Source organism: Canis lupus, chromosome 25 (genome assembly GCF_003254725.2).
Source record: "Canis lupus dingo isolate Sandy chromosome 25, ASM325472v2, whole genome shotgun sequence".
In the NCBI taxonomy this organism is placed as follows: Eukaryota; Metazoa; Chordata; class Mammalia; order Carnivora; family Canidae; genus Canis; species Canis lupus.
Window position 1 is genome coordinate 29,763,377 of NC_064267.1, and position 27,095 is coordinate 29,790,471.

At 38.6% G+C, this 27,095-nt stretch overlaps 1 long non-coding RNA gene across 1 annotated transcript; it reads left to right on the forward strand.

Moving 5' to 3' along the window:
• Window positions 1–1,148: 1,148 nt before the first annotated feature.
• On the forward strand, window positions 1,149–26,729 carry LOC118355847 (uncharacterized). The gene is made up of 3 exons (XR_004819087.2): window positions 1,149–1,366; window positions 4,622–4,698; window positions 25,853–26,729. It is a non-coding gene; the product is annotated as an uncharacterized LOC118355847 (long non-coding RNA).
• Window positions 26,730–27,095: the final 366 nt, after the last annotated feature.

Below are 27,095 nucleotides of genomic sequence, written 5' to 3' on the forward strand. Positions count from 1 at the left end.
TGCACTAAAGAAAGAAGAAAGAGAACTTGTATGTTGGGGGCTGGGTAGGCAGATGGTTGGGAGGTGAAGCTGGTGTGGAGTTTACTTTCTGGGGAAACATCCCCATCCCACAGTATTTTAGAATATTATTATTTCTGAAGTCCATGTTGCCCAGTAGCAGCTTCCCAGCAACAGACATAATGGGATCTTCTCTAGAAATTCCACTACTCTAATCTGTTATTACTGGTGAATTGCATTGCTGGAAAAAAGATTAGTAGGCAGAAATGTTAAAATTCCACCCCCCCCCCCCCAAAAAAAAAAAAAAACACATCTCAATGGTGTGTAACTATAGTTTGACATCATTCATTGGGCAGAAATTTGATTATAATGTGGGGGACCATTTGGTAAAATAGAAAGATTATGGAATATGGAATTAGAAGACCTGGATCCAAGTCTTAGTTCCTCAACTTAGGAACTCAGCCTCAGAATCATCATCTATAAGCCGGGATATTCTTACACACCTTATGTTACGACGATTAAGAAATATGTGTTAAATTGCAAGTCTTTTACAAAATCTAAAGGGCTATACAAATCATGACATTTATGCAATAACTTGAAAGACTTTGGCCTTTGGTTTACTGGAGACATTCTATTTTAAAATTATAAGAATTGATTGATAATGTGATACAATACAAATCCCCTATTAAATAAATTCTGGTACCAAAACAAGCCATATTTCCTTGTATTACATTGTTAGAGTGATGATAGCAATCACATATTTACCAGAATTGTTAAGCAAACATAGGATTTTGAGCTTTTTAATCACTCCATGGGAGCCTACCCTAGGGGCCTAGTTCTTTCCTGGAAAAGCAGACACTGAGGAATCTGTAGTGTGGACAGCTTCAGAATACACTTTGTAGTCCATTTCTCTGTAGCTTACTGGGTAACAGGCCAAAGAGCTTAAGGGAATCTGATGGGCCAGAGGGTAGAGTAGATAGCAAGTAAATGGAGAAAAATGCCCTGTGTATTTCCCTCCTCTCCAGTAAGACCACTGCTGGCTCTCTGGTGACATCTTCAGACTAATGAGAGAATGAGAACTGGAAGCTTTAGGGAAAGACACGTCTAGGGCCAAAATCAACTAGATTTCTAAAGCCCACCATATTGTGTACATGAATCTCCTGGGTGTTTTGTTCAAACCTGGATGCTCATTCAGTTGATCTGGGGCAGGACCCAAGATTCTGCAGGTCTGTCTCCCTGGTAACGCCACGATGCTGATTGGCCACAACCACATGTCAAGTAGCAAGGCTCCAAGGAACTTTCAGAGTATTGAATGTCAGGGGATGAAAGGGTATTAGAGGTCATCTTGTTCAACCTCCTTATTTTACAGGTGAGGAAGCTGAGAACAGAGAGACAAGGTGGGCAGCACCACAAATGTGAATAATGTAAGATGTTTCAGTTCTCTAAACCTGGCTCTCTTGTCTGTACCAGCAAATTCTGTGAGCTGAGAAAGGCTTTCCAGCTCTAATATTTAATGACGATATCACTTGCCCAGAGCTACACCACTTAGACATGAAAATGGCTGTTTTGCGCAACGGATGCTTTTTCCCCATTTCTCTTTGACGTGCTGCTGGCTGGGGTAGTAACCAGTTCTAGATGAGGTAAAAGATGCTCCTGGTTCCAAATGAAATTGATGCTTCCCAGATGGTAAGAGCCCAGTCCAGATTGCTGAAGGGGAGTCAAGGTCAGAAATCACCATAGGTTCTTCCTGCTGTCATCTGACCACAACAACAAAGAAAGGCCAACTCCCAAAATAGTCACTGTAGCATATCATCCACCAGGTCCAGCAGGGTTGCCTCAAGCCTGACCCTTAACATTAGCCAGAGTATTCTCTTCTCCAGGTTTTGTGGATGCCCCAACCGATGTCACAATTGCTCCCTCTAGCCTTGCAATTGAGGAAATAAACAGGACTATTGATTTTTAATTCAAGGACATTTAGAAACAAATTCAGCTAAGTCTCAACTGTATTAGGTGTAATTGGTCCAAGTTTTGGAATGAATTACCTTGAAAAAGCAACTGACACTGCACTTTATAATCCAGGACCTTGGAATGGTTTACCCCCAGACCACAATTAATTGGCAAAATATGGGACATAAGCACTGACTCATGGAGTTCATTAACATTATCATTTAAAGTAATGGTTAAGCTATCTGAATTCGGAAATGCAGAAATTGACACTTGTGTGTACCATCTGGCAAGGGTAATGGAAATTTCCATGAATCTGCCACATATTAGACATGTGTCCTTGGGCAAGAAGCTCTTTAGCCACTCTGGGACTCGAATGTCTACATTTGTGAGGTGAAGGGGTTGTATTATATGATCTCTCAGTTCCCTTCCAGCCCCAATATTTTATGACCTCAAAACCTGCAAGAGACAATTCACAGTATCTACACAAGAAAAATGTTGCTGGTAAGAATATACTTGTACCTTAATGTTGTACACGGAACTGTCTGTTCTTCTCAGGAGCTATCTACACAGCTAGTTGCCTGTCATCTGGGATCTTGATCATATGTAGCTGTTTCTTCAGCAAATAATGAGACAGAGAAACTGAAGGGGTCCCATGAAAAAACTGGTCTTTTGCTCCTTTTCCTGCTTCTGTTCTTGCTGGGATCTGCACCCCTGCCCTACACATAGCTTATCATATCGATAATGTATGTCCTCCTTGTAGAGATCAAGGAGTTAATGACTTCTTTGGAGTCTTCCAGCCCAATAGATATCATCTAAGGAGTGACTGGGTGAGGTCTTCACATACTTTTTCCACCTTGACCCAAGATCCCCGGCTCCTGGGCATAAGTGACTTGGGAGGCGGTGGGGTTGGGATGGACATTTGAGCATTTCACCTTGTTCTGACCAGTTTCTGGATGACTGAGATGACACATGCACTGGAGCACAATCATCATCAGTAAAAACCCCAGGCCCCAAACAAAGATGAGACTCACTCTCTTTTTCCTTTCTGCATCTCCCAGATGCTCTCTATGTATCTGCTCTCTATATATCTTCAATAAGCTCTGCTTTCACTTCTTGCTGACTCGTGTTTGATTTCTATCCCGAGCATAGCTGAGGACCCTCTTGACCCATCCTGTGGGACCCCCTATGGATCCTCAGACTTGCCTGCCTGCATCAGTGGCATCATGTTTGGCACATAGCAGGAACTCATATGTGTTTAGTAAATGAATGAAAAGAATCAAGTCTTAATTTAGAAATTCTAAAATTTTGGCAAAGTATAAGAACACAATTTCCTTGATCTACTTCCAGTTGCTGTCCTCTCGCTCCTCTTCAAAACCAAATCTCAAAAGATGACCTGCTTCAATGATATAATAGTGATACATAGTGGCAGATGGTAGCTACACTTGTGGTGAGCATAGCATAATGTATAGAGAAGTTGAATTGCTATGGTATACACCTGAAACTAATGTACTATTGTGTACCACTATACTCAAATTAAAAAAAAATTATTTAAAAAATTTTTTTAAATTAAAATTAAAAAATTAAAATTTTTTTTAAAAAATGCTAACTCCATTTCCTCACTTCCTACTCCCTTTCTCATCATTTATCCCTTTAGGGACACTGAAATAGTCTGAAGCTTATCAGTGACTTCCAAGTTGGTATGATACTATGAAATATGCAAACTTGGTGTTGGTCTCTGGTTCCTGGGACAGAGCTCCCAAAGTGCTTGTGATTTCCTGAGTGATAAGGACAAGAAGAGGAGTCTTTAGATACTCATAATAAGTCCCTTTCAACTATACTTGTATACGCTAATGAGGTGACTCTTAGAAAATGAGGACTGGTTACCAGAGGAACTAACCATTTGATGTGAGGGTTGGAACTTTTAACCCCACTCTGATCTCTGGAGAGGGGCAGAGGAGGTGGGGACTGAATCGACCATTAATGGCCAATGATTTAATCAATCATGCCTAATAATGGAACTTGCATAAAAATCCTAAACATGGGATTGGGAGAGCTTCTGGGTTGGAGGTCCTGGAAGGTCATCATGCCTGGCAAGACCATGGAGGCTCCATGCCTCTTCACTATATCTTAATCCATGCATCTCTTCCACTCAGGCTGCTCCTGAGTTTTATGCTTTAGAATAAACTGGTGATCATAAATGAAGTGTTTCCTTGAGTCCTGTTAGCCATTCTAGAAAATGATCAGTCCAAAGGAGAGACTCATGGGAAGCCCAGATATGTAGCCAGTTGGCTAGAAATATAGGAGATCCAGACTTATGATTGGCATTTTGTGGGGCAGTCTTCTAGGACTGAGCCCCTCACCTGTGGTGTCTGTGTTAACTCCCAATAGTTAGCAGAATTGAATTAAATTGCAGGACATCCAGTTGGTGTCTACAAAGAATTGAAGAAATGGGTGGTGTGAAAAACTCACACATTTGGTGTCAGAAAGGTTGTGAGTAGAGTTGGTGAACCAAATGGGCCTTTTGCCGTGTTTATAATGCATGATCACTCACCAGCACTCAGCTCTGTTGTTTACCATCTTCCTTTTGTATCATGCTCACCTGGCTTCCTTCACACCACACTTACATTTCAGGTTTCCCTCAACTTCTGTGACAGCTTATCTTCACTCTCCTTTGTAGGCTCACCTTTTCCCCCTGGCCACTAAGTGCTGGAATTCCTCAAGACTCAGTTCTATAAGCACTCCTTGGACTTTCAGGTATCTATATGCCCCTGACTCCATAATGAGTATCTTCAGACCAGACATCTCCCCTGAACCTCAAGCTTATATTTCCAATGGCTTACATTATTATCACCCATATATCACAAAGTTGGCCTATTCATCAATAAGAAAACAACCTGATTAAAAATTAGGCAAAAGATTTGAACAGACACTTCAGCAAAGAAGATATACACATAGGTATAAATGCATAAACGCACATTCAGTGCCATAAAAACCACCCCAAGGCACATCCATTAGAATGGCCACATTTTTATAAAGCAAAAAATGACATTACCAAGTAGTGATGAAGATGTGGTGTAGCTAGAACTCTCATACTTCACTAGTTGGGATACAAAATGGTGCAGCCATTTTAGAAAATAGCTTAGCAGTTTTTGTTTAAATATTTTATCTTCTTGGGGATCCCTGGGTGGCTCAGCAGTTCAGCATCTGCCTTCAGCCCAGGGCGTGATCCTGGAGATCCGGGATCAAGTCCCATGTCAGGCTCCCTGCGTGGAGCCTGCTTCTCCCTCTGACTGTGTCTCTGCCTCTCTCTCCCTCTCTCTGTGTATCTCATGAATAAATAAATAAAATATTAAAAATAAATATTTTATTTATTTATTCATGAAAGAAAGACACACAGAGAGAGAGGTAGAGACACAGGCAGAGGGAGGAGAAACAGGCTCCATGCAGGGAGCCTGATGTGGGACTCGATCCCAGGACCCTGGGGTCACAGCTTGAGCCAAAGGCAGACGCTCAGCCATGAGCCACCCAGGCATCCCTAGCTTAGCAGTATTTTTATAGTTAAACATACACAAGGCAACGACCCCAATTCTGGACATTTATTCTAGAAAAATGAAAACCTATGTTCACATTGGTGATGTACATGAATCTTTCTTGCAGTATTATTCATAAATGCCCTAAACTGGAAACCCAAATGTCCTTCAATGGGTGAGTGACTAAACAAATTGTGGTGTACCCATATAGTGCAATACTACTCATGATTTTTTTTTTAGGGGCACCTAGGTGACTCATATGGTTAAACATCCAACTCTTGATCTCAGATCGTGATCACAGGTCGTGAGTTCAAGCCTTGCATTGGGTTCCATGCTGAGTATAGATCTTATATTTTAAAAAAGGAATTTTTAAAATTGAAATATTGATAAACACAACACCACAGATGGATCTCAAATACTAGTTATGCTAACTGAAAGAAGTCAGACCCAAAAGATTATATACTGTATGATTCCAATTATCTGATATTCTTGAAAAGGTAAAATTAAAAGGCCCAAGACTATATCAGATTGCCAGGTTGTGGGAGTAAGAAAGAGTTGACTACAAAAGTCAGCATGTGAGAATTTTTGGAGATGAAATTGGTACGTATCCTGATAATAGTGGTTATGTGAATCAATGCATTTGCCAAGATTCATAGAAAAGTATATTCTTTGCCTACCCCCAAAAAATCCCTGAACTTTACTGTATGTCAGTTTTTAAAAATTATGATATAGTATGTCCAAAACTGAATCTAGGATCTACAACTATGCATGACCACCATCACACAATGGCCCTCTGCCATTCAGTTCTCTCTAAGGCAGTGAACATCACACCATTGTTCGGTTGGCATGCTAACAGCTCTCTCTCTAAATAAATGAATAAATAAACCTGTTTAATCGAGGATAACTCACTTGGGGCACCTGAGTGGCTCAGTCGGTTAAGCGTCTGCCTTCAGGTCATAATCTCAGAGTCCTGGGATTGAGCCCTGCATTAGGGAACAGAAGGAGGCTGCTTCTCCCTCTCCCTCTGCCTCTCCCTTACTCCCAAGCTCATGCTCTCTCTCTCTCAAATAAATAATTTTTAAAATTTAATTTCATTTTTAAAAAGATTTTATTTATTCATTCATGAGAGGCACAGAGAGACAGAGACACAGAGGAGAAGCAGGCTCCATGCTCAGAGCCCAATGTGGGACTCAATCCCAGGCCCCCAAGATCATGACCTGAGCTGCAGGCAGATAGATGCTCAACCACGGAGCAACCCAGGTCCCCCCATATTTTTTTTTTAAAAAAAGGATAAATCACTTGAATAACCAGGCTTTCTTAAACTACCAATCATTTGTAGTCAATCAGTGATTAATCATCATGATTATCATCATCAATAAAAATAAACCCTTATATTTGCATAGTATAACCTAATTTAAGGCAGCTTTATGTATTATTTAATTTTGCTTTCATAATTGCCCTGTGAGGTTCTTAAGGCAGTTATGATCTCCATTATGTAAAGAAGCTGAGGCACAGCAAGTTTAGGTAAATTCCCTAAAGTTACATAATTAGTGCTATGGTCTGAATTTTTTTGTGTGCTCCACTGCCCTGCCCAAATTCACATGTTGAAATCATAAAGTCCAATGTGATGGCATTAGAAGGTAGGGCCTTTGGGAAGTGACTAGGCTATGAGGGTGGAGACCTCACAAATGGGATAAGTATTCTTATAAAACAGACTCCTCAGAGATCCCCAGACCCTTCCACTATGTGAGTATACAATGAGAAGTCTGCACCCCTGAAGAAGGCTGGCACCCTGGTCTTGAACATCCAGCCTCCAGAACTGTGAGAAATAACGTTTTGTTATTTATAAGGTACCCAGTCTGTGTTATAGCAGTCTGAATGAACTGAGACAGTTGGTAAGTAACAAAATTAGAATAAAACATTTGCGGCTTCTAGTCTAATACCCTGTCTCAGTGAACTGTAGATAAATGTTTTCATGTGCAAGTAACACCTTGATAGCTGACATTGAAAATACCTTTTCATAGTGGAGACGTGAAAAGAATTGAAAAGAATTGTCTCCAGGTTATTTTCATCAACAGGAGTATTACACTGTTAACTGACTCTTTGCCTTCCAATTTATGCCACATGAAAGAAATCCAGGAGAACTAAAAAGTGATAATGTGTTCCACTCAAGGAGATATTTTTTTAATAGCTAAAATGAAGGAGCTGCAAGAGAAAAAGTCAGACCAAACAACTATATTAGAGAAACTAAGGAAATTTTGACAACAAAATCTGCAATACTATGTACAAACCACTTCTGACACAAAATTGACGAAAAGTGCATAGAAATTTGACTTCAAGATAGGATTTATTACTCATTAGAATGATGTAAACCAGCATATCCTTCAGCTTGTTTAAGGTTCTGAAAAGTAAAGAAATCTATTTCATTTTATTTTGCCCATTACTCCCCAAACTTAAAAAAAAAAAAAGGGCCTGTTTTGCCAGTCTCTGCCTTTGGTTGGACTGTTTTAATCCTTTTACATGTAATGTAATAGCTAATAAGACAATATTTATGCCTGCCATTTTGCTATATTTGCTTTCTGTATCTTATATCTTTTGTTTCTCTATTCTTCTATTGCTGCCTTTTTCTTTAATATTTTCTAATATACTATTTTAATTCCCTTTTTTGTTAATTCCCTTTAAAAATGTTTATATTTTAAAAGTTGATTAGTGGTTGCTCTGGAAATTATAAGTAACATCTCAATTTATAACAATCTAGTTTGAATTAATACCAACTTAATTTCAGTATTACACAAAAACTTTGCTCCTCTACAGCCCCAGTCCATTTCCTCCACTTTCCTTAGTATTGTTATTGTCACCATACAGATTATATTTTTATACATTGTGTGCTCATCACTAAAAATTTATAATTATAGTTGACCCTTGAACAACATGAGTTTGAACTGCATGGGTCCACTTATATGTAGATTTTTTTCTATAAATTTGATACAGTACTGTAAATACATTTTCTCCTCCTTATGATTTTTTATAAAGATTTATTTATTTATTTGAGAGAGAGTGCAAGCAGGCGGAGGGGCAGAGGGAGAGAGAAAGAGAATCCTCAAGCAGACCCCCTACTTAGTGCAGGGCCCAACACAGGCTTGATCCCAGAATCTTGATTTCATGACCTGAGCCAAAATTAGGAGTCAGACATTTAACCTACTGAGCTACCTTGGCACCCCTTCCTTATGATTATCTCAATAACATTTTCTTTCCTCTAGCTTACTTTATTGTAAGAACACAGTGTACAATACATATACAAAATATATGTTAACACATTATCAGCAAGGCTTCTAGTCAACAGTAGGCTTATTAGTAGTGAAGTTTTGGAGGAGTCAAAAGTTACACGTGAATTTTCAACTGCACCCCTAGCCCCCACACTATTCAAGGGCCAACTACATTGCTTTATACAATTGTTTTAAATCAGATAAAAGAAAGAGAGGCTTATGAACAAAAGCTATGTTATATTTACCTATGCAGTTGTATTTACCAATGTTCTTTATTCAAATTACTCTCTGGTGGCTTTTCATTTCAGCCTGAAGGACTCACTTCTTTTAGTATTTCTTAAAGAACACATTTGTTCGCTTCCTGTTTTCATTCTTTTTATAACTTCTATCTTTTTTATTAATGTCCATTATTTGTTGGGCATTTTATCATATTCTCCTTTAGTTCTTTAAACAGTTGTCTTTAGTTCTTTAAAAATATTTATAATAGCTGATTTAAAGTCTTTGTCCAGTAATTCCAACATCTGGTATTCCTCAGGGTTACTGTTGCCTGCTATTTTTTTCCCTGTGTATGAACTACATTTTCCTATTTCTTTGCTATTCCTCACAATTTTTTGTTGTTGAAAATGGGACATGTAAGTAATATATTGTGATAACCCTGGAAATCGATGTTGGCCTAAATAAGGAGGTAAACTGAGGCAAACTCAAAAAGATTAGTTTATACAGGGACTGCAGAGGAATTGCAATTCATAACAGGTGAATTGTAGCAAGCTATAACTGAGTCTACTAAGGCTTTGAGATAGGTTGTATTTATAGACAGGGAATATAAAGGAACATTCCACTTACAGTCAGCTAAAAATCAAAAACAAATGAAGACCATCCTTGAAAATTTCCCAAGCAGCCAGAATCAGTCCAAACACAAAACTCAGTTCAGCCCGTTTTGGGAGATTAATCTGACCTGGGTCATCTACCACTCATGCCTTTGGAACTTCCCAAGGTTGATATATGATATAAGACAACCTTTTTTTTTTTTTTTTCTAAGACTTTATTTCTTTATTTGAGAGAGAGAGAGAGCATGAGCAGGGGGGAGGGGCAGGGTAAGAGGGAGAAGCAGACTCTATTGAGGAGGGAACCTGACTCAGGGCTCAATCCCAGGACTATAAGATCATGACCTGAGCTGAAGGCAGATATTTAATTGACTGAGCCACCCAGGCACCCCAATTTAAGATAACTTCTGATTGCCGTCTCATTATCCAAAAAAATTCCAACACTATCAGTTTTCTGTAAATCAGGCATTTACAGTAAATCAATATCTTAATCCTTAACTTTTGTCTTTCTGAGGGCACATGAGTGAGATTCTCCACTTTATATTTGTTAGTTTTATTTTAAATTGAAACTCTTTCACAAGATCCCCCCTCCTTACATTCCACAGGGTTCTTTGTTGTTGCTGTTTGTTGTATTGGTTTGTTTAGTGACTTTCCTAAGTGATATCTGTAAAGTCTGCAGTCAGTGTGTAGCCACCAAAGTAGATTATCTTAGTGGTCAGCTAATGAAGGATAGTGATTTCCTTAAATACCTTGAACCAATGAGTTCATTCGGGAAATGCCTTCAGTGATCTAGCAAGCAGTTTGCAACACTGCCTTGGCCTTCACTCCCTGCTTGCATGAAGCTTCAGGGTCAAGCAGAGGTGAGAGATTACAACCTTCATGGGAGTTTCCTGAACATGTTCACAGTCCTACAAATATATGTGGCTTTCTAGATTCCCAGGAATGTGTCAGAGCTTTTCAAAGCCCCTATGAAAATTTCATCTCCCAGCTTTTCTTTTTACAATTTTTGGTCAGCTGCTTGTTTGCCCCAACTCTTAGTGCTGCCAAAACCAGCTGTGATGTTAAGCAATTGCCACTAATTGTTTTCAACAAATGCCCTAGGGAAAAGGCTGATCACACTGAGCAAACTCTGAGTCAGATCAAATAAAGAGAAGCCCTGCAAATGAGTGTTTCCAGGGAACTTCCAGTCAGGTCAAATAGTGACAATGCTCTGGGAATGGGACTTTCAGGGGAACTTAAACATATTTTCCCCTTTAGTGGTTGCTAGCCTGCTGATTCATGGATACCATTATTGTGAGGTTGTTGGTTTTCAGGGCTACCATAGAGCTGAGGAGAAGGGAATGGGATAGGGTAAGTTAAAGTGCTACACAGTTCACTCTTTTTACTAAGATTCAGCTGTCTTTGTTTTTTTAATAAAAGCTCTTCAGCCTGTTGCAAATCTTCAATATTCAGAGTTATGAAAAAGTTGATTTTGGCAATTTTTCTCAATTTTCATGGCTTTATGGAGGAGTAGGTTTTTGTAGATCATTATAGAAGTTGGACTCTTCAAACTTTTTTTAAAAGTAGAACTCTTTATGCAACATTTATTAATATCCTATTAATAGTATAATATATAATATTATTAATTGTATTAGCTAAGACTAAATGACTGGATATGAAAAAGCCAGGCACACATGCACTGGCTTTTTATTTGAAGGTAGTGCACCACCGTAATAATAAGATATTATTATTATTACCATTTTCAAACAAAGAATGAAGGATATACAGGTTAGATCAATTGTTCAAAATCACAAAAGCTAATAAGTGGCCTTGAAGAAGCAAACTGTTATGTTACAGAGAGGGCCATGTGCAGGGAATGACAGGGTAGCCTATAGAAGCTGAGGACTTCAGTCCTACAATTACAAGGAACTCAATACTGCCAACAAGTGAACTTAGATGAGGATCTCAACCTCAGATAAGATCCCAGCCCTGCCCAACATCTTCACTGCAGCTTTGTGAGATCCTAAACAGAGTATCTAGTTAAGCCATGCCTAGACTCCTGATCCATAGAAAATATGAAATAATAAGTGTAGGTTTTTGTAGGTAAAGATAACAACTTTATTGGTATACAAGCCACATATCCTACAATTCACCCATTCAAAGTATATAATTCAATAGTTTGTATTCAAGCACTATGAAACCATCACCACAATCAATTTTATAATATGTTGACCACTCCCAAAAGAAACTTCATATCTTTTAAGAGTCAGTTGTCATTCTCCCATTCCCCCAGCCCTAGGGAAACCATTAATCTACTTCCTGTCTCTACAAATTTGCCCATTCTTTTCATTTCATATAAATGGAATCATATAATATGTGGTCTCTTGCAACTAGCTTCCTTTATTTAGCATAACATTTCAAGGTTTATTCATGTTATGGCATGGATGAATACCTAACTTTTTTAAATTAATGAATAATTTTCCATTGTATAGATATACTACATTTGGTTATCTATTCTTCAGTTGATGGATATTTGGGTTGTTTCTACCTTTTAGCTGTTATAAATAGTACTGCTGTGAACATTCATGCCCAGGTTTTTGTGTGGATGTATGTTTTTATTTCTCTTGGGAACATATGCATGAGTAGAACTACTGTGTCATATGGTAACTCTGTGATTAAACTGTTGAGGAACTGTCAAACTGTTTTCTAAGACAGCTGTGCCATTTTACATTTCTACCAAGAGCTCTGATTCTCTGTATCCTTGCCAATATGTAGCTGGGGTGCTGGAAAAATTCTGATGGTCTGCCCCTCCCAGGGAGATCCATATATCCCTTAAGTGAAAACTAGGAGAAGAGGGAGCCCTGTGTTCTTGGTTTTACCTGCCTGGAATGGAGTTTCTGTCACATTGGGCTGGGGCTTAGGAGGGAAGCAATGAGTCATTGCTCAAATGCTCTCACTGTTCTACCAAGTTTTACTAGATTTTCTTGAATAAATATTTCTTTATTTGTTATACTCTTAAGGACAATTTCCTGAGGCTTTAAATATTAGATTTGAAGAATAATTTTCACTAGTTATGCTTGTTTTGCTGGAGACTGTGTAACTCTTCATGCTGTCATTCCATAAGTTGAAATCTAAAGGTTTGTTGTTTAAAGCTGCTAGGATTGAGGTAATTTATTATGTAGCATGGAAAACTATTATACAAGGAACTAGTGCTGTACAAAATTTTGAAAATTTATTTTGAAAAGCACGGATATAGGCTAATCAAGCATTGGAGTAAATTGAGAAATAGAGTAAGATGAGAATGATGATAGTTAATGATTAATGGAAAATATATAGACTATACCTATTTCAACAGGAAATGCAATTTATATAGGATTTTAAAAGGAAGAGGATATTTATCTCATTTGATAAAGTATGCATGGTCAAAGCATTATCACCACCTCATGCCAGTACATATTAATTACAGGAAAATACATTTCAGAAGGTTAAGCAAGCCAGCAGATTCCACACTATGGAATTTTACTGACCAGCTACTTTTCCCTCCAAATTGGGAGACTGTTATATATATTGCCTATTTTTAATATTTGTCATATAAGGACATCTTTGAAAAACCATCTATACAAACTGCCACAATTTTAGATCTAAGAGGGCATTTAAGCATCAATAAAGAAAGAAGGTAATAATCTCAGGATTATGAAGCAAAATCTTATAAATTGAATGCATTTAGCCTTCTAAAATATCATTTATTTCCCTAATTTTACTCCTTTTATGGTACACATGTAGGAAATTTGTTATAGACAGATTGGAAAATTGGCATTTTGGCACCATCAAAATCTGTAAGCTAAACAAATAAAAATGGCAAACTTTGTTTCCACAAGTTACCCCTCTCCCATTTGTACATTTTGGATGAAGCCAAGACTTAACTCCAATCAATATATAAAAACCAAAATACTGTGTGCCTCGGTGGTTCAGCCAGTGAAGCCTCTACCTCCAGCTTGGGTCCAGATCCCAGAGTCCTGGGATCAAGTGTCATGTAGGGCTCTCTGCTCAGTGGGGAGTCTACTTATCCCTCTCCCTCTGACCCTCCCCCCTCACTCATGCTCTCTCACTCCCTCTCTCTCAAAGAAATAAATAAAATCTTAAAAAAAATACTGACTGAATATTCACTTTACCAAAATATTTAACAACTCTTTTCTAAATACATGGCCATCATACTATATTTACATTTTTTATATTCAAGTACTTGTCAAAGAAACTTAGAGAATAGAGGGATTGAAAGATGACAGTATAAGAGTGACATTCAACCATAAATAGAGATTAAAAATTTTTGAAATTATAAGGTATTAAATGGGAATCAGGATTGAGTATGAAACATTAGATTTAACACAACAATTTTCAGGAATATAGCGATTTTGTAAAATTCAGGAATACTTATGTTCATTATTTACATAATTTATGGTTAAATCCCAGGATACTTTTCTCTTAGCATAATATATCTCTGAGAAATTTTCCTGTACTTAAAGAGCAGTACAGCTGCTCTGGGCCTCATCCAACTTAGGCTAATATCTCTATAATTCTTTATACAGCTAATAAAGTCTCTGGAGCCTTCTTACTGAGATTAAATGCTAGGAAAGGCCTTGCCAAAGCCACTTAGCAAAGGACTGGCATTGTAGGTTTCCAGTAACTGAGTGGCCACAGGCAGTCATAGCAAAGATCAGAATCAAATTCTGTGGAAAATATGTCACATTTGAAAAAAGAAGTCGGCATTCATTTCTGGCATTGTGGATTCTGTGGTCAAGGCATCCCCTACACAGTGTTTGCTGGAGGTAAATGGAATGTATAACTGGTGCCTCTTTTTCCATTTTTAATTCCATGTTGCTTCTCCGGAGAATTATGAGTTATTTTTCTCTTCCTTTTTCCCTTTCACAAGAGAAATCAGGTAATCCACTCATCCCACAAATTATTTGGAAGATGAGAAATAACCTGGGGCAAAGCAAAATATCTTCCAAAACAAACAATGTAAGTGTCTTTCTCTGCCCTTTCTCAGAATATACAATATTTTGAAATAAATAATTCTGGCAAAAAAGTCTCTTCCCTGGACTGTAGGGTGGAGAGTAAAGCTCAGATTCCATCAAGCCAAAAGGAGATCTAGGCTGATGATATTCCATACTTCATAGACAGATCAGAATGGTCCTTTCCTAAAGTTTTTTTCTGTTTGAGAAGGCCTAACTGCCTTAAAAGTCAGTATAATCAGGCAGTCATAGCAGAGCTCTGCCGTCAGGCTTTCTGTTGCAACTTACTTGAGAATCAGAGCTGTGGGTCAAGATTTGGTGGTCAGACAGTCACTAGCAAGGTTAATAAACAAGAAAGGACCCTGACTGAATCAGAAAGTCCAGATCAACCAGACATGTGCTTAAACTAGGAGTCCTTGGGGCAACACAGTTTAGGATCTAAAACCTAAATGATGAAGTGATTGGCCAGGAATATGCAAGACAAAGTCAGGGACTGAAGTGAAAAATGTCTAGGAACAACTTGTCCCATGTCTTGGACTGACCTATCCTGTCACAAGAAAGGCTTGTGAGAGGGTAGTTTTTATTTATAAATATTTACCAAGGAGTAGTGCAGCCTATGCTTGGACCAGGAGCATGAAGGTGAAGGAGAGACTTTCAGAACTAAAAATGGTAGGTTGGACATATGTACCTTCTTTTACTCTCTCCCCCAATTGTGAGATAAGAATAAAGTGGGACGTCTAGGGGGCTCAGCAGTTAAGCGTCTGCCTTCAGTCCAGGGTGTGATCCTAGAGTCCTGGAATTAAGTCCTACATCGGGCTCCCTGCATGGGGCCTGCTTCTCCTTCTATGTCTCTGCCTCTCTCTCTCTCTCTCTCTCTCTCTCTCTCTCTGTCTCTCATGAATAAATAAATAAAATCTTTTAAGAAAGAGAAAGAGATAAGAATAAAGCTATTTTGTCTTTTTTAGGCATAAATCTATAAGAGTGGGTTAACAAGTTGGGAGACAAAAGCAACAACATTTTTGAAACTGGAAAGCTGATGGATGAGTGGTGAATGACTTAACAGACATGAAAAGGCTGAATGTAAGGCTGAATGAAGTAGAGAAGGCTACAGAATTCCCGGAAAACTTAGGAGTCAGTGGTAGTAGCCACTTTTGGAAGCGGGGATAAAAGTGTAGCTAAAACTAGAGGACTGTTTAAATGTCTGTTGAAGAAATAGTTAGACCTAGGTGGTGCCTGGCTGGCTCAGTCAGTAGAGTATGCAACTCTTGATCTTGGGGTTGTATGTTTGAGCCCCATGTTGGGTGTAGAGATTATTTAAAAATAAAATCTTTTTAAAAAGAGAGAGAAAAGAAAAAGAAACAGACCTAGAAACAAGAACCACATCAAAAGATCATCCCTAGCACCCAGATTGTGGAATTGAAATATCATCTCCCACTTTATTTGTTTTTTAAGATTTAATTTATTTATGTGTGTGAGAGAGAAAACAAGAGCAAGGGGGAGGGGCAGAGGGTGAGAGAGAAGTAGACGCCCCCTCCACTGAGCAGGGAGCCCGATGTAGGGCTCGATTCCAGGACTCCGAGATCATGACCTAAGTGGAAGACAGATGCTTAACCAACTGAGCCACCCAGGTGCCTCTCATTTTCCACTTTAAAAAGAAAATCACGAGATGCCTGGGTGGCTCAGCGATTGAGTGTCTGCCTTTGGCTCGGGATGTGATCCTGGGGTCTCAGGATCGAGTCCCACAACCGGCTTCCTGCATTGAGCCCGCTCCCCCCAATGCCTGTGTCTCTGCCTCTTTCTCTCTCTGTGTCTCTCATGAATAAATAAATAAATAATCTTTTAAAAAATAAAAGAATAATAAAAAGAAAAACATGGGGGCTTTTTGGAGCAATGGCCAACACCAAGTCTTGGGTGAGAAACGTGCAAGATGAATCTGAAATATCTTGTTACATCAGTTAAAGATGAAGTAACCAAAAACTATTAAAGTCATGTAAACAAGATTCAGAGGCCAAGTTGAAGAGGCTCCCATAAAGCCAAAGATGTTACAGTATGAGTGTCAGTCAGGACAACAGTTGCAGTGGATTAAAAAGCCATCAGATCTGTTTAAATCTATAATAATATAATTATAATATATAATTATAAATTATAATAATATTTTTAGAAAAACCTTAAGTGGTCACCTTAGAAGGATGATTTCAACCAATTCATTACTTTGAAAATTGATAAATAAATGGAAATAATGAAGCACTTATGCAAATGGTATAACTACATAAAAAAAATAATAGCTGAGAAGAAACTACTGAATGAAAAAGAACTGATAGAATTAAAATATCACCTTTAACTTCCAAGAAGTTAATGGATCTAGGGACCGAGCATCAATAACTACTAACGTAACAGAGACAGAACCATACATTCTGTGCCTCTTTTTTTTCTTCCCTCTTAAATATTTATTTATTTATTGGTGGGGGGAGAGAGAGAGGTAAAGGGAGAGGGAGAAAGAATCTCAAGCAGACTCCCCACTGAACACAGAGCTCGATGGGGCTTGATCTCACAACTCTGAGATCATGACCTGAGCCAAAATCAAGTCAGATGCCTAACCAACTGAGCCACTCATATTCTGTGCCTGTCTAAAAAACATGCAACTACTTAGGTTTTAATAAACATAAAGCAAAAGCTAATAGAACTAAGTAAGAAAAAAAAAAGACAAATCTACAATCATAATTCAAGATTTTAGCACCCTTCTCTAAATAATTGATAGAATAAGTAGACAGAAAATCATTAAGGATATAGAAGCCACTATATAAATAGAATATATGTTGTTCTACATTTAGAACAAATACATCAGTCAACTTGATTTAATTGACATTCATAGGGTAAAACACTCCAAAATGCAGAATATACTGTTTCTAAATATGGAAATTTCTCTAACTCAGACCAAGTTTTAGGTCATAAAAATAAGTCCCAATAAATTAAAAAAAATCTTATGAAGTTTGTTCTCTAACTAAATAGAATTAAATTAGAAATCAATAATACTAAGATATCGAAAAGAAATAGAAAATCTGAATAGTTCATATCTGTTAAGAGTTAAATTTATAATTTGTAAATCAGGCAGAAGTAATACTAATCTTAAATTCTTTCAGAAAATAGATAAGGGGAGAATACTTTCACAATATTTTACAAGATCAGCGTAACCTGAATACCAAAACCCAGTAGAGATGTTACTAGAACAGAAAATTGCAGGCCAATATTCTTCATGAATATTGGTAGAAAAATCCTTAATGAAATATCAGTAAATTAAATTCAGAAATACATGTATATGATTTGTGTATATTAAGGAATCTCAAAAAAAACCAATAGAACTAAAAATAAAATAAATGGCAGGATATAAACTTGACATACAAAAATCAATTGTATAGTTTATACTAGCAACAAAAAATGGAAACTAAAGTGGAAAACAAGATCATTTATAATAGCATCAAAAAAACATAAAATACTTAAGAACATGTTTAACAAAAGATATGCAGAACCTTTACACACAAAAAAACTATAATGAATTGCTAGGAAGACCTAAATAAATGTGAAATACTTTACTTTGTGAAGTAAATCTTCACATGATTGTGAAGATACAATATTACTAAGATGTCAGATTGATCTATGGATCCAATGTAATCTCATTCCAAGAGGTTTTTTTTTTTGTTTAAATTGATATTTCCAAAATTTATATGGAAAAGAACATAGAATAGTCAAAACAACATTGAAAAGAACAAACACAAGTGGAAGACTTCCAGTACCTGATCTTAAAGACTTGCCATAATATTATAATAATCAACACAGTATGATTTTGACATAAGGACAACAAATAGATCAACAAAACATATTAGAAAGTTCAGAAAATATACCCACATATATACTGCTAATTGATTTTCAATGAAGTCACCAAGATAATCCAATGGAGGAAAGTCTTTTCAGTAAACAGTGCTGGAAGAACTGGATATATATGTATGTGCCAGAAATGAATCTTGAGCCCTACCTCATGCCATACACAAAAATTGAGATGATCATAAACTTAAATTAAAAGCTAAAACTATAAAGCCTCTAAAGGAAAACTTAGAATATCTCTGCAACTTTGGGTTAGGCAAAGTCTTATTATAAAGAACATAAAAAGCACTAACCATGAAAAAATGTTAAATTGGATTTCATCAAAAATTTATAAATCTGTTCCTCGAAAGATGTCAAGAAAATCAAAAGGCAAGTCAAAGACTAGGAGAAAGTATTTGAATTACATATATCCAATGGAGGATTTGTATTCAGAGTACATAAACAACTCCTACAACTCAATAATAAAAGACAACCAACCAATTTAAAAAAAATAGGCTGAATACTTTAACAGACACTTTAGAAAAGAATGTGAATGATCAATAGACATGTGAAAGGATGCTCAACATCATTAGTCATCAGGGAAATAGAAATTAAAACCATAACACGGTACTACTTTGCACTAGAAATAAAATCATACATTGTTAGTGGAAGTATAAAATGGCACAATTTTGAAAAAATGAGTTGGCAAGTCCTCACACAGTTAAATATACATATCTACTCCATGAACTAGAAATTCCACTTTCAATATTTATCCAAGACTAATGAAACATATATCCACAAAAAGGCTTGTACAAGAATGTTTATAGCAGTTATATTCATAATAGCTCCAAATTGAAACCAGCTCTAATATCCATCAAGAGAAAATTACAGAAACAAATTGTTATATATCCGTTGAAACAAAATACCAGTAAATACTGTATAACTCCTTTATGTGAAACTCAAAGACAAGTAAAACTAATCTGATGATAAAAATTAGAACAATGGTTACCTACGGGTGGTGGGGATTATCAGGAAAGGGGCTGAGGGAACTTTTTGGGTGATGGAAATATATGTTATTTTGATTGCAGTATTTGTTATCCAGAGGTATACATTTGCATTTTGTGTGTGAGATAAGTCAAGCTTATTAATTGTGCATATAAAATCTATGTGTTTCATTGTATGTGAATTTTGATTCAACATGAATGAAAATAAATGCATTTTTCAAATTAGTCTTTTTTTTTTTTTTTTTTGAAAAGAGAAAGGGAGAAATACAAAGAAAGAAACGTAACAGAAGATGCAAAAAGGCATGCTTTCAGTCTTAATCCCGCCTGGAATGTCTAACTATATACCAATGGATTTTTAGACCTAAGTCACAAGGGGAACTCAATGTGATGTCAGTTCAGTTTGGTGGACGCCTTTCTTAGCTTCCTCTCCTTTCAGCTTTCTGTCTTCCTACCACAGGGGAGCAATATCTGGGAAAGCCCTTTTGGCCCTTTCCCTCTTTTAACCATGTTCCAATACTCTTTCTGAGGGACTAACCTTTTGCTTTGGCAGGACCTTCTGCAAGCCAAGTCTTGCAAATTGATTCTGCCCTGCAAATACTGCTCAGATTAATTTTGTCCACCCAGCCCTCCCCCCCCCACATTCAGTGGCCAGTTTAACCCTCTTGATTTCTCCCCTGGACTTCTGAAGCAATATCTCGTCGTCTGCCCAACCAGCGCACACCAAGGAGATCTCTCCATCTAATAGGCGATTCTGTTCCTACAATTCTCCTGCTTTAAATCCTTCTGTGGTTTCCCACTACCAACAAAAACAAAATCCAAATTCCTACCATCAGAAAAGCGCATGCTCTACCTATTTTCCCAGTCACTTTCCCTGCTATTTATTGCTCTAAGACTATACATTCTTTCTCATGCCTCCATAAACTCTGTCCTCTCCTGGGAGAGCCCTGCCAGCCTCTTCTACCCACCAGTAGGATAGTCACGCAAACTTTTCATCCTGCAAGACCCACATCAGTGAAATATTCCATTCCCCACACCTCAAGTACAGAGGTGAGGTCTCAAGTACAGAGACTCCCACTTTTTTGCTTAACACATTGTATTATATCTATTTGTTAATTCGTCTGTGTGCTCCCTGAAGACAGGGTATTTTTGGTTTTTGTTTTCATCTTTTTAATCTCTAGCACCTGGCTCAGGATCATGTGAATGAAGAAATGAAATGAATAAGAGAAGGAGGCAGGGGATGAATGAGTTCACCCACTTCTGGATATTTCATTAACAATTCGTTGTTTTTTTTTTTTTTTTTTTTAAGATATATTTACTTAAAAGAGAGAGAAAGCCTGTGCTGCAGCAAGCAGTAGGGTCAGGGAAGGAGCAGAGGGAGAGGGAGAAGGAAAGAGAATCTCCAGGAGATTTCCTGCTGAGCACAGAGCCCCACACAGAGCTCAACCTGGCAACCCTGAGATCATGACCTGAACCAAAATCAAGAGTCAGGCAATTAACCAACTGAGCCACGTAAGTGCCCCTGCATGAATGATTGTCAAAGTGTAATCTCTCTTCCCACACTCAGGAAAGAGCTTCATCAAAGTCTACCTAGTTCCCCCTTACAATTTAAATAAATATTTAAAGAAATGAATAGCTCCTGTTCACTGTAACAGCCACTTCTTAAGAAGCTATATACCTAGCTTAGGACTGTTCTCTGATTCAGGATTGCTGATTTGTGCTGGGAATGTCAATAGGTACATGACTGGTCACAGCATTGGGGATTTGGTGGGGGAGGGGGTCCTTCCCTTCTGATATCTGCTTAGCTCTTCACAGTTCCTGAGGAGTAATTATTTTTAAAAACTGGGTGTATCATGTTACTGGAAAAGCGATCTCTGGTTAATGGTATTTTGGTGGTAATAAGCTCTGAGCTTGTTTTTATGGCTCTGCTTCATTGGTTTTAATATATGGTACGTATGTGTACAGCCTGACCAGCTTCTCCATTTAACTATCTTCCTGGGGAAAAGGCCCTGAACCTATGATTTTCAGATGTCTTGAGATCATCTGGTCTATTTCTCATCACACAATCTGTTCAATAGATGTTGTTGCCTTAGAGGTGGGATAATTTCCAGTAGCATGAAGTGAGCAGGACTTCCATTCCAAGTTCCCTATACATTCCAGGTGGGAATTGAGTACTTAAAATATAAACTACTAAAAACTCTTTCCTGTTACTCACTGTATTGATTTATCCCAAGAAGCTGAGAATCAAGAAAATGTTTTCTGGCTGAATTAGAAAGCAAGGAACACTGTGGAGCAAAAACAATGTCAGGGTGCCCAAAATGTGGCCAGATGTCAGGGCCAGCCCAGAAGTCTCCCACAATCACAGAGGCTGGAATATTCATCTTTGTTAGGCATTAAGTAGGCGGCTTCCCTGAGGGAGGTTAGAATTCTCTGTCACATCTTCTCAGTTCTTTGGACCACAGTGGAGGAAGGAACTCATCAATTACAGGCCATTCGGATCCCAGCACATTTTCCAAAGCATTTCTTGTTTTTCAAGCTCCATGTTCCCAGAACCAGCAAATTTTCCCTTCTTATTGGGCGGTAGGAAAAATCAGAGAGCTGCAAGTGGAAATCTTTAGCCACTGAGGATGAGTAAAGGCTGGTATTCAGGAGGACCAGGGCAGGCAGCTGCGTGGAGGGCTTCCCAGCTCCTGCTCTACTCCAAGGCTGCAGCTGCACCCTCTCCCAGATCCCCAGCATCAGGACGCTGCTCCAGGCAAGCGGCATTCCTCTTAGAGTTCACGGATATTCCCATTCCCATCTTCTCTTTTCTAGGCTCCAATGTTTCCGTCTCTTGATCACAATCCATCTGAACTAACGTGGCCTTTACTGTCCTCGGGGGAGGGGGGCAGATGATGAAGCCAAACGTAATTAAAACTGTATTAAGATGCTATATTTGCCCGATGTCTTACCATTTCCCCACTTCTCATAGGTGCTCTGTGAGGCAGATGCCCAAAAATTAGGCAAAGGTGGTTTCTTTGTGAGATTAAGTGCAAAGGGCAAACACGATCCTCAGAAACATTGTCTCAGAGGCAGCAGGAGGCTTTGGCAGGCTTGTGGATCCTTGTGGAATACAGTGCGAGGGAGGAGGGTTAATCTGTGCTTTGCCTCCGCCAGGTTCCTTGGTCTGTGGCCACAGGGCCACATCTTCACATCTCTGCTCTGTGCTCCATCTTCACATTGCCTTCCCCTGTGTGTGTGTGTGTGTGTGTGTGTGTGTGTGTGTGTGAAATCGCCTCTGCTTCCTCATGTAAGGACACATGTGATTGCATTTAGGGCTCTCTGGATAATCCAGGATGAACTCTCCATCTCAGCATCCTTTAACTTAATCCCATCTGCAAAGATTTGATTTTCAAATGAGCTCACGCTTACAGATTCCAGAGATTAAAACCTGCAGTCTTTGGGGGCCATTATTCAGCCTATTACAATGTCTTTTGCCCATTTTCTGTCTGAATTGTTTGTTTTCTCTACTGTTGAGTTTTGAGAGTGTTTTATTTAACAGTCTAGATACAAATCCTTTGCAGATACATGGTTCGTAAATATTTCTTTTTGCCATGCTTGTCTCTTCACTCCCTTCACAGGGTCTTCTGCAGAGCAAAAGTTTTTTTGCTCATCATTGTGATGAGGCTCAATTTATCATTTTTTTTTCTCCTTACAGAGCATGCTTTTAATGTCAGGGCCACCAACTCTTCACCTAGCCCTTGGTTCAGAATTTTTCCCCCAAGTAGCACCAGTTAATTTCTGGAAGTTTTATGGTTTTACGTTTTACATTTTTTTCTAGAAGTTTTAGGGTTTTATGTCTTATATTTGAATGCGTGTTTTTCCTGTTGTTTGCCATGATGAACTTTATTACACAGTTATGAAGATTTCTAGGATACTATGGTGAACCATATTGCTGCTTGCATTGTTCCCTCTCCCTTTGCCCTTTGGGAATATTTGATATCTGTGCCTGTTGCCAGGCAGGAGATTGAGACTGGGAGTGGCAGGTTCAAGGATATCTGCTGTAGCTGTAATCCAGGAGTGAAGACACCACCATGGCCATTCAGATGTCTTTTAATGTCCACGAGAGTGAGTGACTAAACACTAAACACAGCTGCCGAAACTTCCAAATGCCACAATTCTGCTTGCCAGGGGGTATAGGCGAAGGAGCAGGAAGGAGGATCCATCTCACTTCTGCCTTCCAAACTGCAATGGCTACATCTCATCAGCAGAGTCAAATGCACAATCAGAGCCCATTCACACTGTCCACCTTCTCAGGCCCACCTTCCGCCATGCACTTTCTTTTCCTTCCTTTATTCTGTTTCAAAGTTCCTGTATCATAAAAGATGACAAAAATGTACTCAAAACAAAATTTTGAGCTCAATGATTGATCAAAGCAAATCCTCATGTAGCATAGCCCAGGTGAGAGCTAGAATGTCAGCACTATGGAGTCCTTCTTGTCCTCCTCCCAATCACTTCTGCTCCCTTCCTCCTAAATGACAACAAACCTGACTGTTTTGGCCATTGTCTTGGTGGTTTTAATATATATGTATATATATATTTGTGTATATATATATATATATATATTTGCCAGTTAAATACATACCCTTAAATACTATGGTTTCATTTGCTTGTTTCTGGGCTTTATAAATGGAATTGTTCCATATTATATTTTTGTGTTTAGCTTCTTTGCTCAACATTGTGAGGTGAATCCTAGGTAGTGCAGATAGTGACATTGCTGTATAGTATTCCACAATATAACTATATCACCATTTATTTAGCCTTTCTACTATTGATGGACATTTGGGTGGTTTTCCAGTATGACTGTGACAGATAATACTGCTATAAACAATTTTGTACATGTCTTTTGGTGTACTCATGTGCATTTCAGTTAGATATGTAAGTAGGGGTGGATGATGCTACATTTTAAAAAATATTTTATTTATTTATTCATAAGAGACACAGAGCGAGAAAAGGCAGAGACATAGGCAGAAGGAAGGAGAAGTGGGCTCCTGTGAGGAGCCTGATGTGGGACTCAGTCCCAGGACCCTGTGATCATGACCTGAGCCAAAGGCAGACACTCAACCACTGAACCACCCACATGCCCCATGATGATGCTACATTTTTAGTTAATTTTTTAATAAAATGAGGTTTGGGTAAAGATTTTTCTTTTCTTTTTTTGCCTATGGATGTCCAATTGCTTGCTCTAGCATCATTTGTTGAAAAAGCAGGACAGGTGTTCTAGCCAAAGTGATCCCCCTAAAGTAAAATTCAGACCATGCCCTTTTCCTGTGAAAATTCTTCAGTGGCAAGGGGAGGGGGCACTTGACGGGATGAGCACTGGGTGTTATACTATATGTTGGCAAATTGAACTCAAAAAATATATATATATACAAAAAGAAAAAAGAAAACTCTTCAGTGGCTTCTCACTGCACTAAGAGGATGCCTAGCTCTCCAATCTCATCCTGGGCCAACTGTCACCTACCTCCCACTATATACCAGTCAGCTTTTCTTGCTTTCAGCCCCCTAAACAATCCAATTGCTTTTGTGCTTGCCTTTCCTTCTGATTGGAAGACTCTTTTCCTGGTTCCACACGAGAGTGGCTTCTTCTATTCCGTGAAACTTCAATTTAAAATCATCTCCTCAGATAAAGCTTCTCCAACTACCCTGTAAAGTAGAACCTTCTACACAACTGCCCATCATTCTCTGTCACAGCAGCCTGCATATGCCCTGCAAAGCCTTGATCAACATTCGCAAGTGCTTTAATGACTCATTTATCGTCTACCTTCCCCAGCAGACAGTAAACTCTTCAAGGGGACAAGTTGTTGACCTTGCCCATGCTGACTCCCCAGTATGTACCCCTGTGGCTGGCATGCAGTAGTTGCATCAAAAATATTAGTTAAGGGGGCACCCTGCTGGTCAGCCAATAAAGCATGTGACTATCGATCTTGGGGTTGTGAGTTTGAAACCCATATTGGGTGTAGAGATTACTTTAAAAATATATATTAGTTAAATGTTTTCATGAGGCTAGAGTTTGTGATGATATGTCCACTTTTGTCCCAAATTGAAAAGAATTTCCTGGAAATTAGTGCTGCATGAGAACAAACAGGCTACTTGGCATTTCTGAAGTCCTCCCCCCGGAACAGAGTGACACAGAGGCATTTCCATATCTTGAGAAGCCTGACAAACCCTTCAGGATGCCTGAGCAGCACCCCAGGCACATGTGAAGTTGACTGGTTGGATGTACGGATGTAACAAGATGAAATGTTGTAATTTATTTTTCTCCCTCTTCCCAAAACGTTCCTACCAAATCTTTTAGCCAATCAGTAGATCCATATGGCCTCAAAGAGAATGCAAATGTAACAGCAGTAGAAAAGATTTAAAAAATGTTAATATTCTTTGTTTTTTCCTTCAAATTAGGCTCTTGAAAGCCAGAAGGAGAGGCCCTGATTGGAACAGAAGTTGGAGTTTATGTCATAAAAAAAGTTGACAATGCAGATATTCCTTTGGGCACAACCAACCGAGAGCCAAATAGGGTTTGCAGTTCTTTTGCATAAACCAAGGATTCCAGACCATTTATACACTGGAAGAAATAGCCAATCCAAGTTGGCAGCTGCTTCCATTACAACTGACTGGTATGCAAGACTTTGAGATTAATGATTCCATTTCACAGGCAATAACATTAAGCTTGTGAAGTTCAGATGCTTCTACGAATAATCTCTGGAGATACTTTTTTGGTTACAAGATGGGGAACAAGATGGTTTAAGTCTTTACCCAAGGGCCTTCTTTCTTGTGAATATTTTCTGCCTTGTGTTATACCTGTGTCAACACCCCCTCTCCCTCGAGTTCCTTTTCACAAGCACTGGTTATTTAAGAAGCACTCAGTCTCGGGCTTTAGGCAGGATTTTATTAACCAGTAAGAATAGAAAATAGAGAATTGTAAAAATGTAGGACTTAATTAAAAGTGTAGAAAATTATAGACTTGGGGTCACCTGGGTGGCTCAGTCGGTTGAGCATCCAACTCTTGATTTCCACTCAGGTCATAATCTCAGAGTGGTGAGATCCAGCCCCACCTCAGGCTCTGTGCTTAATAGGGAGTCTGCTTGGGATTCTCTCTCCCTCTCCCTCTGCCCCTCCCCCAAATACCCTTGCATGCTCTCACTCTCTCTCCCTAAATAAATAAACAAATCTTTACCCCCCAAAAAAGAAAATTAAAGATTTTTTTAAAAAGATGATGAGGTTTATGTTGTGCCTGTAGAAAAAACATTAGCAAGCAAATAGAGGGAAGGTGCAATGAGACCATCTATGCTTTAGGAGAGGATGCCCAAATGAGAAGGTAGAAGAGTGTGTGTGTGTGTGTGTGTGTGTGTGTGTGTGTGTTGGAAGAGATTTTGAGCACATTTGTTAAAGATGTCTAAGCTCTGGGATGCCTGAGTGGCTCAGCGGTTGAGCGTCTGCCTTTGGCTCAGGGCATGATCCCGGGATCCAAGATCGAGTCCCACATCGGGCTCCCTGCTTCTCCCTCTGCCTGCGTCTCTGCCGCTCTCTCTGTGTCTCTCATGAATAAATAAACTCTTAAAAAAAAAAAGATGTCTAAGCTCAACATGATTTCAAATTCTGATCCTACCATTTATTAGCTCTGTGACTTTAGGCAAATGACTTA